General features: G+C 33.3%; 1 protein-coding gene and 1 long non-coding RNA gene across 2 annotated transcripts in view; one reads left to right on the top strand and one right to left on the bottom strand.

The window, feature by feature from the left end:
- Nucleotides 1-6,006: 6,006 nt before the first annotated feature.
- ced-6 (PTB domain-containing adapter protein ced-6) overlaps nt 6,007-17,158 on the top strand; it is an 80,093-nt gene continuing 68,941 nt past the window's right edge. The window contains exon 1 of the mRNA XM_075309050.1: nt 6,007-6,152. The gene's annotated coding sequence lies outside the window, so the exon portion shown is untranslated. The remainder of the gene's footprint in view (nt 6,153-17,158) is intronic.
- On the bottom strand, nt 11,354-12,048 carry LOC142241944 (uncharacterized). The gene is made up of 2 exons (XR_012723881.1): nt 11,936-12,048; nt 11,354-11,870 (listed from the first exon to the last, which is right to left on the bottom strand). It is a non-coding gene; the product is annotated as an uncharacterized LOC142241944 (long non-coding RNA).

Raw genomic sequence — 17,158 nt, 5'->3', positions numbered from 1 at the left:
AGTCTATTGGAAAAAAAGATGAAGCATATAGACATCTTGTTATTTCAGATAATCTTTGACTGTATCTGTCTACACAATGCGAGCAACGGGCATATCTAACAGTAAATTATTGGCATTTGAAAAATAAAATACTTGAATTATATGCGATTCCAAGCATCGGTTATTTAAAAAAATATATTTCTTTTTATTATTAAAAAAGAAAAGTTTACTTTTCTTAATTTCAAGGCATACAAAAGTGTACAAATGAAGAATTTGGACTAGAAACAGACACAGGATTTTAGTTTTGGGGTTTCAAGCGCTAATTTATAATTTTACTCAGCTTGCCTAAGACATTTTTCTACAATTGTCAAATGATGTCATGAGGTCTCGGCCCTAAATGTTGGTCCCGTATCATCACTGATTTGACCAATAACTAATAAACACATGAATGAGCTTCTTTCATATGCAACACCATATCAATGTCGAATATATCCCATATATTGTGCACATTATAAGTTAAGTCCGAAGGCATAATCGATACTGCTGTATGTTTATGGGATCGATAACACATTTACCGATTATTTAGTCATCGCCGACATGTCGTATCGATCCGACACACTGCAAGATTCTTTACAAACACCGACATTCCGTCCGGAATAACTGAAAGTCTGTAAAGCGCATAAACCCCATCCTCAGTATAATAGGCTCTACACATTACTCCCAAAATCCACATTTTTCTGGCATTGCAAATTACTTGCCTTCAACATATTCTCCAGTATATTTGAAACATTAAAATGTATTTTACTTTGTTATTAACATATTAAAACTAAACTCTCAAACACTGACACCTCCCGAAGGTGGACAAAATTTAGGTGACCGACAGAGGTTTCACTGTAATTGAAATGAAATTTACCGTTACACACCTTAAACACCAAAGTAAACTTGCATACAGTACATCTACATACAGTACATATGGCATCCCTATTTTAGTCAATGGTATGTCAGCTGATTTCAATTCTTTTGCTTACGTTACGGTACATGGGCTCAGAAAATTATCTTCAAATATCTTTTAACTTTCTTATTGGATATAAAGGGTGATTTGTTAAGAGCTTGATAACTTTTTAAAAAAAAAAAACGCATAAAATTTGCAAAATCTCATCGGTTCTTTATTTAAAACGTTAGATTGGTCCATGACATTTACTTTTTGAAGATAATTTCATTTAAATGTTGACCGCGGCTGCGTCTTAGGTGGTCCATTCGGAAAGTCCAATTTTGGGCAACTTTTTCGAGCATTTCGGCCGGAATAGCCCGAATTTCTTCGGAAATGTTGTCTTCCAAAGCTGGAATAGTTGCTGGCTTATTTCTGTAGACTTTAGACTTGACGTAGCCCCACAAAAAATAGTCTAAAGGCGTCAAATCGCATGATCTTGGTGGCCAACTTACCGGTCCATTTCTTGAGATGAATTGTTCTCCGAAGTTTTCCCTCAAAATGGCCATAGAATCGCGAGCTGTGTGGCATGTAGCGCCATCTTGTTGAAACCACATGTCAACCAAGTTCAGTTCTTCCATTTTTGGCAACAAAAAGTTTGTTAGCATCGAACGATAGCGATCGCCATTCACCGTAACGTTGCGTCCAACAGCATCTTTGAAAAAATACGGTCCAATGATTCCACCAGCGTACAAACCACACCAAACAGTGCATTTTTCGGGATGCATGGGCAGTTCTTGAACGGCTTCTGGTTGCTCTTCACTCCAAATGCGGCAATTTTGCTTATTTACGTAGCCATTCAACCAGAAATGAGCCTCATCGCTGAACAAAATTTGTCGATAAAAAAGCGGATTTTCTGCCAACTTTTCTAGGGCCCATTCACTGAAAATTCGACGTTGTGGCTCGTTAGTAAGTCTATTCATGATGAAATGTCAAAGCATACTGAGCATCTTTCTCTTTGACACCATGTCTGAAATCCCACGTGATCTGTCAAATACTAATGCATGAAAATCCTAACCTCAAAAGAATCACCCTTTATTTGAATAAATAAAATATTATTATATTATTCCCTAATTCAAATGAGATTCTATCAAAAAAACTCAACAATATGTCACATATTCATCAATTGAAAATTATTGTGATTACCAACATTTTTCATCTACTCGCCGCTAGATGTCACCATGCAAATACCAATACAACACTGTAATAAGACGTTACTAAAGACCTATTTCGAAAAACAAATAATTTTCAAGTTTATTAATTCATTTACAGTGTAAAAATATATGGTCTCAAGACGAAATATGTTAGAAATTCATGTCACAGCGAGAATGGTCGACTTTAACTATAGTGTATTAAGTATAAATAAATATGCTAGAATAATGTATAGGGTTTTATTATTTGGTTGGGTATCCTTTTCGACGAATAACTAATCAAAGGCGATCTGAAATAGATTCCACAAACTTTGTGATATATTCCGGACTTATTCGATCTCACTCTTCTCGTAGAGCCTTTTTTAAGTCTTGTTTTCGTATCCCAATTTCTGATATCTTCCACAAATATTAGAGGATATTCAAATTATTATTGAGTAATAATAATGTACAGCATCAACAAATTGTAGTGCATTAATCAAATTTGGTTTAATTCAACTTTATTAACAAAAAAGTAACAAAAGAACATAAGGGTAACTTAACTTGCTATTCAATAAAAAACAATGGAGACAAAAATAAATGTAAAGCTATTTCATATTGCTTTCGTATTTAACAAAAGATTTTAAGGATTTTCTTTTATACTTCATCGTTTTAAGTAATATCTTAAAAATATCAAGGTATCCAAAGTTCCGCCAGATTTAAACCATCTTATCTTATTGCAGACGAAAACATCTCTCACATTCGATACTAGTCTAAGGGTCGTTTATACTGAATTAGTACAACAATTTATTAATAAAAAATCCTAAAAAGTCACAAATTTACCAAATTTGGATTATATTTTTGGGATCCTAAAAAATTCCAGAATTCAAAATAAAAAATACCAGAATTCGGGATAAATCCTGGGATTTTGGGACGGGATACATCCCGAATGACAGCCCTAGTAAATATGTATTAATATTTTGAGAATAAAATTGATTAAATTTTGTGGAAGTTACCCTACCTGTCTTTTTTGTATTTAAATCCATGGAATTATAATAAATATTAATTTGGCGATATTGCGCTAGCCGCCGCATTATGGACTTCCATAATGCGGCCTGCCAGCATTTCAAAGTTCCATTTCATCCTCTTCTCTACCACAGACTCGTATGTGACACTACAACAATCGCCAACTGTGATAGGGAAATGTATCAAAAAGTACGAAATGTACATGAAAGTATTTTGCCATCACTATTGTAACAAGAGCCATTTTATATTTTGTGAAACACCAAGCGCAACTATCTTATTGTAAATTATTTAAATAAAAACGAAAATAAAGTTCCGAAAACCTAGTTATTAAGCTTAAAATTGTGAAAGGTATATTGGTAAAAAAATTTTCGACTTTCCAAATGGAATAAAGTGATAGTTTTTCAAATATTTTTCAGACACGCTGCTTCCATCAAGAATAAAAACTGATAGACGCTGGGGCATCAGGCGAATATAACAGAATTGCAGCTTATAAATGAACAAAATCCCTTTGTCAAGGCAATGTCCAAAGTCTTTTTATTCGTTTAAATGTTGTACCTCGAATAATTTATAAATTTTTATTCAAATTAATAAACATCTAAACAATCGTATTTTACTTGACCACAATGATTCTGTTACAAATATCCTAAAAAACACTTTTTCTAATAGTTTGAAGGGGCTCTTATTGGCGTCGTTCTAAATGTATCTAAACAGACACCTAATAATTGCACTCATGCGATGCTTGTTTGTAGTAACTTGGTGTGGTACAACTTCTCAATTGTGACGGTACTTTTGCGACGAGTTTTGGATATCGTATACGACTGTTTTCGACGTGGAGGGGATTCTAAGAAATGCCTTAAAATTCAAAAAATGTTGGCAGGGTACATATAAACAAATGTTTCGCTTATGCTATGTTCCCACTGACTCGTTTCCTCATTCGTTTTTCCTAAACATTTCACCGTTCACACCGAGTTGAGATGTTTTAGTTTGACGGTTGCCATGGAAACTCGAAATTCCCATCTACTCTAAGTTCTAAAGGGTGATTCTTTTGAGGTTAGGATTTTCATGCATTAGTATTTGACAGATCACGTGGGATTTCAGACATGGTGTCAAAGAGAAAGATGCTCAGTATGCTTTGACATTTCATCATGAATAGACTTACTAACGAGCAACGCTTGCAAATCATTGAATTTTATTACCAAAATCCGTGTTCGGTTCGAAATGTGTTTATCGACAAATTTTGTTCAGCGATGAGGCTCATTTCTGGTTGAATGGCTACGTAAATAAGCAAAATTGCCGCATTTGGAGTGAAGAGCAACCAGAAGCCGTTCAAGAACTGCCCATGCATCCCGAAAAATGCACTGTTTGGTGTGGTTTGTACGCTGGTGGAATCATTGGACCGTATTTTTTCAAAGATGCTGTTGGACGCAACGTTACGGTGAATGGCGATCGCTATCGTTCGATGCTAACAAACTTTTTGTTGCCAAAAATGGAAGAACTGAACTTGGTTGACATGTGGTTTCAACAAGATGGCGCTACATGCCACACAGCTCGCGATTCTATGGCCATTTTGAGGGAAAACTTCGGAGAACAATTCATCTCAAGAAATGGACCGGTAAGTTGGCCACCAAGATCATGCGATTTGACGCCTTTAGACTATTTTTTGTGGGGCTACGTCAAGTCTAAAGTCTACAGAAATAAGCCAGCAACTATTCCAGCTTTGGAAGACAACATTTCCGAAGAAATTCGGGCTATTCCGGCCGAAATGCTCGAAAAAGTTGCCCAAAATTGGACTTTCCGAATGGACCACCTAAGACGCAGCCGCGGTCAACATTTAAATGAAATTATCTTCAAAAAGTAAATGTCATGGACCAATCTAACGTTTCAAATAAAGAACCGATGAGATTTTGCAAATTTTATGCGTTTTTTTAAAAAAAAAAGTTATCAAGCTCTTAACAAATCACCCTTTATTATACGCACCGTTTGTTCAAATAATCACAAAGGGAAAACATTTTTTAAGTTATATTCACATCCCTATGTTCTTCAAAGCCTTTGTTTATTCGTTTTTTCTATGAAATTGATTTTAATAATTTGACATATAGTTTGAACTCGTTTTGAATGCTTATAAAGGGAAAACATTTCAAACCCCAAAACATGGTTATTGAGAGCGCCGTATTACCGACATTCGATATGATTGTGTTTACACACTAGTAATCCTGAAGGTTGGTAAAACTATTACCGTTATTTTAATTTCCTTTTTGTATGTGGATAGAACAGCTGATCCAGATGAGAAAATTCGAATTTATCGTTCCTTTTGTACATAGTCACTATCATTTACTATAGACAGCCAGTAGTCTTGACCAATTTCCTTCACCAAAGTGATCGACCTTTTCGTTTGATTCCATCAGATGTACTACGTCCTTTATAACGTTTCGTCGTTCATGATAGTTCCTTTGAATAATGTCAATCATTAAGCTGTTAACTCTCTTTACAAGCTTACAACTCTGATTCATAGGCAAGTAATTTAGAAGAAGAAGCAAGTTTGCATGCATTTGTGTGAAGAAATATATAAAAATTGACATAACTATTTAAATAAAATAATTGACAATAATTATTTCGTTTTTAAAATGTTTTCTTAATTAATTTTCTAATAAATTCAACTTATATTTTCCATCCTATATGAAATTCAACATTTTTTCACATTTGTTTTCTCTCTCTCTCACACCTCTCCCAGAGAGTCTCTTTGTCTCTGATGCTTGATACCATCAGCTGACGAAAGTTCTTTAAGATATTAAATAAAGAAATGAATTGTCGAACAAAGCCACTAAAGTGACGAAATTAATATCGGTCTTTGCATTTGGAGAATAGTTCATTGGAACTAGTTCGCTGCGAAACGACACAAGACAAGACTACCATCCTTCTAGATACCCTATTCATTTATTTATATCCTACATACTCATTACATCTATAATTGACCTTAAGTGGCTGTGATCCTCATCAATCAAGAATTAAATTTTAGAGATCTATATGCTATGGTGAGTATTATAAACAATTTCTTTGTCTACAGCTCCATATTGCGATCTCTATGCAGTTGCAGTAATTAATACTATCAAACTAAACAATACTCAATTCCTTTATTTCATTGGATGATGGGTTAGTTAGCTGATACTGACGACCAACCGACCGATCGATGGCTATTCCAAGTAGTTAGTGACGCGAGTCTATTAAGAGTCAAATGAAATAAGCTTAAATACTGGATTTTATTGTGTTTCAACAGCTGCTGCGGCTGATGATGATGGTTGAGACCGCTCTATACGATGGTTATATCGTTGGCGCTCTATGATGTCGTTATTGTTGTTGTTGTCATTTTGGGGTACCAGTCGGTGCCAGTGTGAAAATAAGTTTTTTTCTTTCCTTTTATTTATCTCCGTTGGGGCCATAGTTGCTGGTTGTTGTTGTTATTTCTTCTTTGTAATATGAAGTATGTTTATATGAGCGTGCATATATGCAGTCGTTGTATGCATGCCCTGTGTGTGTGAATATGTGTTTATGCTCTTTGTATTATTTGCTGCAATTGAATGACTAGTTGTAGAGTACTACAAGCTTTGTTAGGGCGTATCAAAGAGAAGTTTCATCTATAAAGGGCCTTGAAAGGTGACGATACATTGATCCAATGAATTGGTCGTAGAATCGACAACGATTCTGTGAACTTAATCAAGAATGTTTCTGTCAGTATTGCCACTAGTTTTCTGGCTCCAAAAAAGGACACTTTCATTTTCCCCAATTTAAATTAAATAAATTGCTCAAATAATGTATTATATACCTATTTATGACAAGTTTTTATGAAAAAATAAGGAAATAGACTTTGCGGTAGCAAATCCCAAAAAAAAAAGAATTTATTATCATAACTTCGAAATTTCGTAACAAATATTCGAGAAATGAAAATGGGAAAAGGGGTCACCATGTATTTACGAACGAAACTTTACTTCTAAATACTCAAGTAATAAAATTTGTGGTAGATAAATATGAAGGTGAACCATGTTCATCATTTCCATATTTATGGATAATATTTGCCAAATCAGTGATGAACACTAATGAGAGTAACAATCAGACACGAGTGTTAACAATATGATGCATTAATTGTAGGAAAATGTCTCAACCGAGCTGAGTAAAGTTATAAATTAGCGTAATAACACCTATGTTCGTCCCCATTCACGAAAAAATTTACCCAATTTGGGGAAAATCCTCAATACTGTTAGCACTGATTCCTGTACTTATCCACTCTGACGTTTAGCTGCTTGCACAATATTGCCGCCTATCTGAACAGTGTGGCTGAGGATTTGTGGGCTGTATGCCATAATTATCCCACAATGGTGCACACAAAAAAATTGTTTTCTGGTTCAATCACGAAATTAATTGATCCAATTAATTTTTTAATTGAAATGTCTTCAATCACAGAAATGATGGTATCAATTAAAAAATTAATTGAAGGCCAATTAAAAAATTAATTGACTCTATTAATTTTTGTTTCAATTAAAAAATTTGTTGAATCATTAAATTTTTAATTGAATATTTTTTAAAACTCAATTAAAATTTTAATTGGAAACATTTTCGTGAAATTTTTTTCTGTGTGTGATATGTACTTGTTAAAAGCAGGCCTCACTGTCTACCTAACCTGACGACGAATCACGACCAGGTGCCCCGAAAATGGCTACCACGGAGAATAAAGTGACGAAACTCCACGATCTTGTATTGACAGACCGCCATTTCAAGGTTCGCTATATTGCTGAGGCAGTAGGCATTTCGAAAGGTCGAGTGGCTCATATCCGAAGGGATATGCTGTCGCGATGGACAGCGCATGTGCTCACTCGGGACAAAAACACAACCCTAACACAGACCCTACTTAATCGCAATCAGAGAAAGTTTCTATGTCGTTTCATGACAATCAACAAAATAAAACCAAGAAATCATCGAAAGAGTAAATTGTACGCGGAGCAAGTGTTACGAAGCAGACTAAGACAATCCCATCATTAGCAATGGTAATGGTTTCAGTTTTCTGTGTTTCAAACCTTCTACAAGCGGTTTCACAGCAATGTCATGCGTGGCGGGTTCTCAGTTCCGGATTGACCCGATGAATCCAGCTCATCGGATAGCCACATCAGTGTACGTGTTGTTTCGTCCGTCTTTTTGTATTGGAGGAAGCCTTCCCTTTCCTTTTGGTCCGAGCCGGGATGGAGGAAACCTCCGTACCATGGTATTGTTCAATCTGTATAAACCAAATTCACCACCATTCGGTTTCGGTGAGGTGTAACCGGTGCCTGGAGTCAGTGCACTCCCAGAACTTTCCCGGCCTAACATCGCTACAGGAGCATAGTCATACTGACGTCGTAGCTGTGTGCTCCAAGGTAGACAAAAACAATCACAAATCCCGTTTTATGGGATTTACAGGGTATAACCTACAACGATCAACTGTAATGATATCTCGTTTCGCCAAAATATAGTTTGTCGCATGCCCATCTTTCATACAAATGGTCGTGAGTTCAAAACCCAGTTTCAACCGAATACCAAAAAGTTATTTTTCAGCGGCGGTTTATCCCCTCACGTGGAGACACCGAGGATTGTCCCAACCTCAACTATCCCTCTCAACAAAGCAGGTTATATTGTGTTTCAAACCTTCTATAAGTGGTTTCACCACAATGTGATAACGAGTTTGGACAATGCCACGGCGGCGGGTTCTCAGCACCGTATTGACCTGATGGATCCAGCTCATCGGGCATTGGCTGATATCGCATCTAAATAACGTCCTCATCGATAGAAGTTCTGCAGCTTTTGCAATAGCAAATATCTCGGCCTGAAAAAAGCTGCCTTGTTCGTCCAACTTAAAGGACTCCTTAAGTTCCAACTCCTTGCAGTATATTCCGCTGCCGCACCCTCGGCCATTTTTGAGCCGTCAGTGTAGATGTTGAGATTCCCAAAGTGTATCCTATTTTCATCCCAGTCCTCTATGCTCGGGATAATTGATTCCAGGTCGCTCTCAAACATATGCCGTGACGCCATATAGTCCGTTCTCATATGTCGTCCGGCATACACTATCAGTTCAGTGTGTCTGCAGCCCGTGCTCTCCAAAGAGTCCAGGCTCTTCAGTCTGATCAGTATGACCTGCGCAGTCCTTCTAATATGCAGGTCCAGTGGACATATCCCCATCAATACCTCCAGTGCATCGGTGGCCGTTGTCCTCATCGCCCCGGTCATGTAGATAAGGGCCGTTCTATTTACCCTGCCCAATCTCAGTATATGATTGTGGTGGTTAGTGATGGGCCACCAGACATGACATCCATACACAGCTACTGGCCTTATTACAGCCGCTCCCCAACAAGCTTCTGATACGCGTATAATGCCACATAGGTCTTCTTTATACAATCCGCTATTCATTTCTCAATATAATGCACTACAGAATGTAGCGCAGATTCCACCGATTTACCCTTTAAATATGCATGTTGGTAGTTTGACAGCTTCTTATCAAATTTATTCCTTAGATGGTTATCCAAGACTCTCTCTAGAGTCTTCAATAAGAATGATGTCAGGCTGATAGGTCTGAAGTCCTTGGCTGTTCCGTGTACTATTCTGCCTGCTTTGGGAATAAAAATTACTTTAACCCTTCGCCAAGCCTTCGGTATATATCCGTGCTCCAATGATGCCCTGAAAAGTCCCACATAAGTGTCCCGGAGACTTATAAGGACCAAAACTATTTAGTGCCCAATTGATGCTTCGTCTTGTAATAATATCAGAGACATCCTCTCTTCCTCCCTCGAAATCTTTAAAAAAAACTGCACGGGTCCGGTGCCATGTTTAACTCACATTCTGGAAAATATGTGTCAAGTAGCATATCTAGTGTTTCTTCTGGTGATTCCGTCCATGTCCCATCTGGTTTCTGCAAATTCCCACCAAACTTAGGCTGTTTCGATAAAAGTTTCCGTAGTCTTGCAGTATCCTTTATATTTGATAGTTCCTCTATCACCCGGATGAAGTCCTTCCTTTTCGCCTTTCTTGTCTCCTTTTTGTACTCTCCCAGACATTCCTTACATTCATTCCATGCCTGTCCAGTGCCGTTTTTCCTGGCCACATTTACAATTTCCTAGATTTCTTTCTGATGTTCATAAGATCCTTATTCCACCAGAGAGCCATAGCTTTGGCAGAGCAGATAGATGACCCTCCACATTTTGATCGAAGAACTCAAAGGCCCTACGAGAATAGTGGCTAATTGCAGAAGTTCGCCAGATAAATCTTTAGCGTAAATTGGCCTGATAAATGATTTGGAAACCCTCGGATCATACCACCTCCCCATAATGTTTACCATTGGTGGACCCTAAATGTTCATAACCTCTTAACGCCAGACGTTCATCAACCAAGAGAAAGCCAACTGCGCCACTTAAGTGAGCTCCCGTCCCATTCCCATGTTCATGTCGCCTAAAGGGTATTGCAGGACATCATCAACACAACAGCCGCTGGTCTAATTTCCCAGGTGAATCCCAACTTTCCAACAGAAGTGGAGGGACTTGCAGACGAGCGTGATGAACGCCGTCATGCTAATACCAAGAAACAGAGAACTTAATATATTTATCCGAATCTGAGATTAGCAAGATAGTCGACGAGTACAAGCTAAACATTGATTTAGAGCCACTGAAGCAATGTAACCTAGGCACTGGCCACAGTTAAGTTGCGGTCAATAGTAAGAGCCCTCACGAACCCCGGTACAATGGATGTTGAGATCTCAGCTACCTTTGGCGACATGATGGTAACTAATCCGAAGATATGCGCGAGGTATTTCAACTAACAGTTTCTGATCAGCCCGAGAGTGAGAGCCATTTTTCGCATCCTCGGTCACCGAGCCAAAGACATACAAGACAGCCCAATAAACACAAACGTTTGAAAAATGCTAAATTTCAACAATTTTTCAAACATTTTTTCAAAGGATTAGGGTGATATTCAAGTTGAGAAATTGTTGAGAAAATCGCGTTCTCAACAAAAAACAGACATTACCCTCAACAGTGAAATTCAACACATTAGCAATAATATCTCAAGTGTTATCCTCAAATTGAAATGCATCGCTACTCAATAATTTGTCAAACAATTTTCGATGCGAGTTCAAATTCAAAATTAATATCGTTGCAAATATTTTTCAACCTAAATTTGTATGAATGACATCCCCACTTCAAATTGAAAGTCAAAGCCAAAATTCTATGAATTTTGTATAATTTATTCATTTTCATCAAAATAAAATATATAATAATACACTACACTACATAATACACTACAATACCAATTGATAAATAATAATCTTATTAAAAATATCAACAAATAAGAAAAAAAACAACAAAACTTTATCTTAAACATTATTAGTAAACGCTTTTGCATTGATAATTCGATTTCCTTCCTTTTGGTTCCTTCCTTTTATTAACATGCGGGCAATTTGAAATTAGGAACGTACTGGACCGCGTGTTAGAATTGATTTTCAGCAGAAGGAATTCACAAAATATCCATTTTAAACTGATAATAGCATATGAATTAAACTGACGATGTGATGCACATTTTCATCCAGAAGTTGTTGATTTCAACAATTTGTTGTTTTTAACAATTTTAATGGTTGCACTTGTAATGTTTCTGGAAACTTTTTCTTGTCGATAAGCCACTCATTTTTCATTGGTCAGCTTCTTATTGTTTGCAAGAATGTAGAATCCAAAGATTTTAGTTTTCTGCAAAGAGATTTAAATTTAGTGACTTCTTTAAAGTGTTGATTTAATTTTTCATATTGACGTACCAATTATTATAAACTATTTGAAGCAGTTCCAGTTAATTGTCCACCATTTTTTCATTGGTCAGCTTTTTAATGTTTTCAAGAACGTAGAATCCATAATTTTAGTTTTCTGCAAAGAGATATACATTTAGTGACTTCCTTAAAGTTTTATTTCATTTTTTATTTTCACTTACCTATTTTTATAAACTATTTGGTTATTTGTCTAAAATTATCCATTATTTTTTATTTCTTGCAATTGACCACGAACTTCGTTGCACAAATAAGTATTGAAAACCACATGGTTTTTTCGTTGCATTTTAGGGTAGTGTTTTGTCAAAGTTTTCTCATATTATCTTCAACACCTTTTCAAAGATTTCGTCAACATTTTGGCAAATTGGAAGTAATTCGCAAACATTTTGAAGATGTATTGAAGATGAGCTATTTCAAGTCAAGTTGAATTTATGTTGAAAATTATATTTACCCTCAAACTGAAAAGTTGTTGCATTTGAAAAACGCTCATCCTGTGTTTATTGGGAGGTTTGAATAGCATTCATAAGGATACTGTAGCTGAAGCGGTGAGAAACTATAAAGTTAATCCTGTTCTCATAGCTCGACCACCGCCCATAGCACCGGAGGAAATAGACCTCCAGCGGCAGACCAAGGTATTTTTGCCCAACTATGATCTGGCATATCTGACGTGTATCCCTTCTGCAATCAAGGGTCACATGAGACGTGTCACCGTTTAGCTTACCCAGCTAAACCTACCCGACTCACAGCCAGACACATCCCATCCTAGCCACAAAGTTCCTTGATCTGGATACAAATTGATGTCCCAAAGCGCAAAACCAAAAAAAGAAGTTCCTCGTCATTGAGCTTAACATAGAATTGATAAGAGAGAAGTTCACAACATGTGGTATAACAATGGACTGAATAGTCTAAGTGAACCTAAAATTCCTGATTTGATTTTTGCTTTATTCCTAACCCAAAAAATGTCACGTTGGATCAAAATATCAGTCGAAAAAGGAGGTCATCGCTAATACGTACCTACTAATTTTTTTAAAAAGGCCTTCTCTCGAGCCGCGATCAATCCTCATTTCCCAATCGAGCCATATGATGAAGCGCACGGTGAGGACGTAGGAAAGTTTAAAGCTTGAGTTAGATTACGCTGAGATTTGTTTTTGGTTTGTCTCTTTGTTTTGTTTTGTATTCCTCAATGCTATGCAATTGTTCGCCTCTGATCCGTCCGTCCGCCCACCGTTTGGTCGCTCTGATGGCATAGTATGGCATCTGGATTATTTAGTTTAGCTTAGTTTTCTTTCGGACACTTGAAATACTCATGCACTCCACTCGCTCACTTACTTACTTAGTTTAAATTAAATTTGTTCAATTAGATAAAAATAGACCGAGAGATTATTATGGCAATGGTGGTTGTGGTGGCAGTGGTGATGATAGTAGGATGTTTATGGGAAAATGGGATGGTCCCCCAATCCGGTCGGAGACGGAAGATAATTTAAATTTGGAAGAAAATGCACACGTTTTACGTATTTTCAAATTCAATATGTAACAGTCTCCAAATGGTATGGGACATAAAGTGGGTGGATTTATATTTAGTATGAGTGGGGTACTTTGGGGAAATTGAAGGCGTTTTTTACTCGACAAGTTCAATTTATATTTTCCATTGTTTCCCTTGGTTTTTATTGTCGATTTTATTTTATTTTTTATTTTTTTGAGGAATTGAGAATTAAACATTTGATCTGGTATGTAATGTAATGTGGAGATTTCATGGAAACTGCGTCTGCTTTTAAGGAACTCTTTTTTTTAAACATAAATTCTTATCACGATGTTTTTTTTTAACAAAGACTCAAAAGCTTTAAGTTATTCAGCCTGATAGAGGGTATATTGTCGATGAAGTTAATGCGGATTATGACGAATTTATTTTTAAGATTGAGTTGTATTTAAATTGAATGGACATCGAGTAATGAGCTATCGGCTCAGAATTATAAAAACAGATGTGGGTCAAAAGTATTTGTATGCCCTCGTAACACTTTTTTGAACTATTCGTAAGGAGGTCAAGATAAACGAAGATAGAAAAAACATTGACCTACACCTGTCATCTTCGGAATGCAATAGTTAGAGGCGAGAAAAATAGTACAGAAGCATGATGAAAAAAGAAAGTTGGCATCACTTCTACAAAATTAACAATAGGTTTGCTTTTTGTTTAGTACAAGATTGCAAAATATTCGTCTCCAACTAAAAGATACTTCATAAATTTTCTAACGAAATAAAATTTTGACAAAATTTTTTATAGAAATAAAATTTTGCCAAAATTTTCTATAAAAATAAAATTTTGTCAAAATTTTCTATAAAAATAAAATTTTGGAAAAAATTTTTTAAAAATAAAATTTTGACAAAACTTTTTATAGAAATGCAATTTTGATATTTTTATAGAAATACAATTTTGGAAAACTTTCTTTAGAAATAAAATTTTGACAACATTTTCTATTAAAATAAAATGTTGCCAAAATATCCTATAGAAATAAAATGTTGACAACATTTTCTATAAAAATAAAATGTTACCAAAATATCCTATAGAAATAAAATTTTGGCAAAAATTTCAATAGAAATAAAATTTTGAAAAAGTTTTTTATAGAAATAAAATGTTGGCAACATTTTTTATAGAACTAATATTTTTGAAAATTTTCCTATAGAAATAAAATATTGGTAAAATCTTCTATTGAAATAAAATTTTTGCAAAATTTTCTATAGAAATAAAATTTTGACAAAAACTTCTATAGAAATAAAATTTTAAAAAAGTTTGCTATAGAAATAAAATTTTGAAAAAGTTTTTTATAGAAATAAAATGTTGGCAACATTTTTATAGAACTAATATTTTCGAAAATTTTTCTACAGAAATAAAATATTGGTAAAATATTATATACACTCCAAAAATAGTTTACTTGGATTCAAAGATTTTGACTTTCCCTTAAGGATTTTGGTATTGATTCCGAATTTTTTAGCAACCTATCTGGCTTTAAATCTAGGACCAATAAAATTAAAATTAGGATATAGATCTCATTTATCAAATTTTCATAATCTTTTTGCGGTTTATTAATAAAGGTACTTACGTACAAACAAATGTCAGTTTAAAAATCCAAATTATAACGGATACTTCAAAGTAAAAAATGTTTTCTTAATTCCAAAAAAACTTTAAACCAAGGACGCTAAATCTTCAAAATAAGTCTTATCCTATATTTGAAGCGTTTTTATCTTAAATATAAAGTTTCAATATTTCAGTTAATTTAAGGACAATTTCTTTAAATCAAAAATGTGTTTCTTTACTTTAAGGAAAATTAGCCTCAGACATGCGACTTTAACGGGGGACGCAAATTTACAAAATTTGTGTCCTAAATTTAATGAAAAAAAATTTTTTGAAGCAAGGACTATAAACTTTATTTTAACTAAAATGCCATTATATTCTGAAGAAATTTGTCCTTAATAGTTTGTAAATTTCTCATCCTAAAATTTAGGTTGCGTAATCTTTAATATCACGTAAATATATTTTTCAGTGTAGAAATAAAATTTTGGCAAAATTTTCTATAGAAATAAAATTTTAAAAAAGTTTTTTTTATAGAAATAAAATTTTGAAAAAGTTTTTATATACATAATATTTAGAAAAGTTTTATATATATATATATATATATATATATATATATATATATATATATATATATATATATATATATATATATATATATATATATATATATATATATATATATATATATATATGTTCTATAAAATAAAATTTTGACAAAGATTTCTATAGAAATAAAATTATGACAAATTTTCCTTTAAAAAAAAATTTCTTTAAAAATTAAATTTTGAAAAAATTTTCTATGGAAATAAAATTTTGACAAAAAATAAAATAAAACTTGGGAAACATTTTCTATGGAAATAAAACCTTTGCAAAATTTTCTATAGATATATAAATTTGGCAAAATTTTCTATAAAAATAAAATAATGGTAAAATTTTCTTTAGAAATAAAACTTTGGCAAAATTTTCTATGGAAATAAAATTTTGTAAAATTTTTCTATAGAAAAGAAAATAGCAAAATATTCTATAGAAATACAATTTTGACAACATTTTTTATAGAAATAATGTTTTGGCAAAAATGTTCTATAAAATAAAATTTTGACAAAACTATGACAAAATTTTCTATAAAAATAAAATGTTGGCAAAATTTTCTATAGAAATTTAACTTTAGAAATAAAATTTTGGTAAAATTTTCTATAGAAATAAAATTTTGGCAAAATTTTCTATGGAAATAAAATTTTGACAAAAAATAAAATAAAACTTGGGCAACATTTTCTATGGAAATAAAACATATGCAAAGTTTTCTATAGATATATAAATTTGGCAAAATTTTCTATAGAAATAAAATTTTGGCAAAATTTTCTATAGGAATAAAATATTAGCAAAATTTTCTATAGAAGTAAAATTTTGGCAAAAGTTTTCTATAGAAATAAAATATTGGTAAAAATTTCATTAGAAATAAAATTTGGCAAAATTGTCAGTAGAAATAAAATGTTGAAAGAGTTTTTTATAGAAATAAATTTTTGACATTTTTTATAGAAATAACGTTTTGGTAAAATTTTCTATAAAAATAAACTTTTGATAGACTTTTTATAGAAGTAAAATTTTGTCAACATTTTCTATAGAAAATTTTCTATAAAACAAAGTTTTGGCAAAATTTTCTATAGAAATAAAATTTTGAGAACATTTTCTATAGAAATAAAATGTTTGGAAAAAATTTCTATAGAAATAAAGTTTAGAAAACAAAATATAGAAATATAGAAATAACATTTTGACAACAGTTTTTATAGAAAAACAATTTTGGCAAAATTTTTTGTAGAATTAAATTTTTGGCAAAATTTTCTATAGAAATAAAATTTTGAAAAAGTTTTTTATAGAAGTAGAATTTTGGCAAAATTTTCTATAGAAATAAAGTTTTGACAAAATCTTTCATAGATACAAAATTTTGGAAAAAATTGCTATAGAAATAAAATGTTCTTTAGAAATTAAATTTTGGAGAAAATTTTCTATAGAAATAAAATTTTGGCAAATTTTCTATAGAAATAAAATTTTGTCAAAATTTTCTATAGAAATAAAATTCTATTGAAATAAAGTTTTGGAAAAATTTTCTATAGAATTAGAATTTTGGCAAAATTTTCGATACAAATGAAATG

The sequence above is a fragment of the Haematobia irritans genome, chromosome 5 (assembly GCF_050003625.1).
Source record: "Haematobia irritans isolate KBUSLIRL chromosome 5, ASM5000362v1, whole genome shotgun sequence".
Taxonomy (NCBI): Eukaryota; Metazoa; Arthropoda; class Insecta; order Diptera; family Muscidae; genus Haematobia; species Haematobia irritans.
The sequence above is the reverse complement of the archived record's forward strand: the minus strand, read 5'-3'. Positions and strand labels throughout refer to the sequence as shown.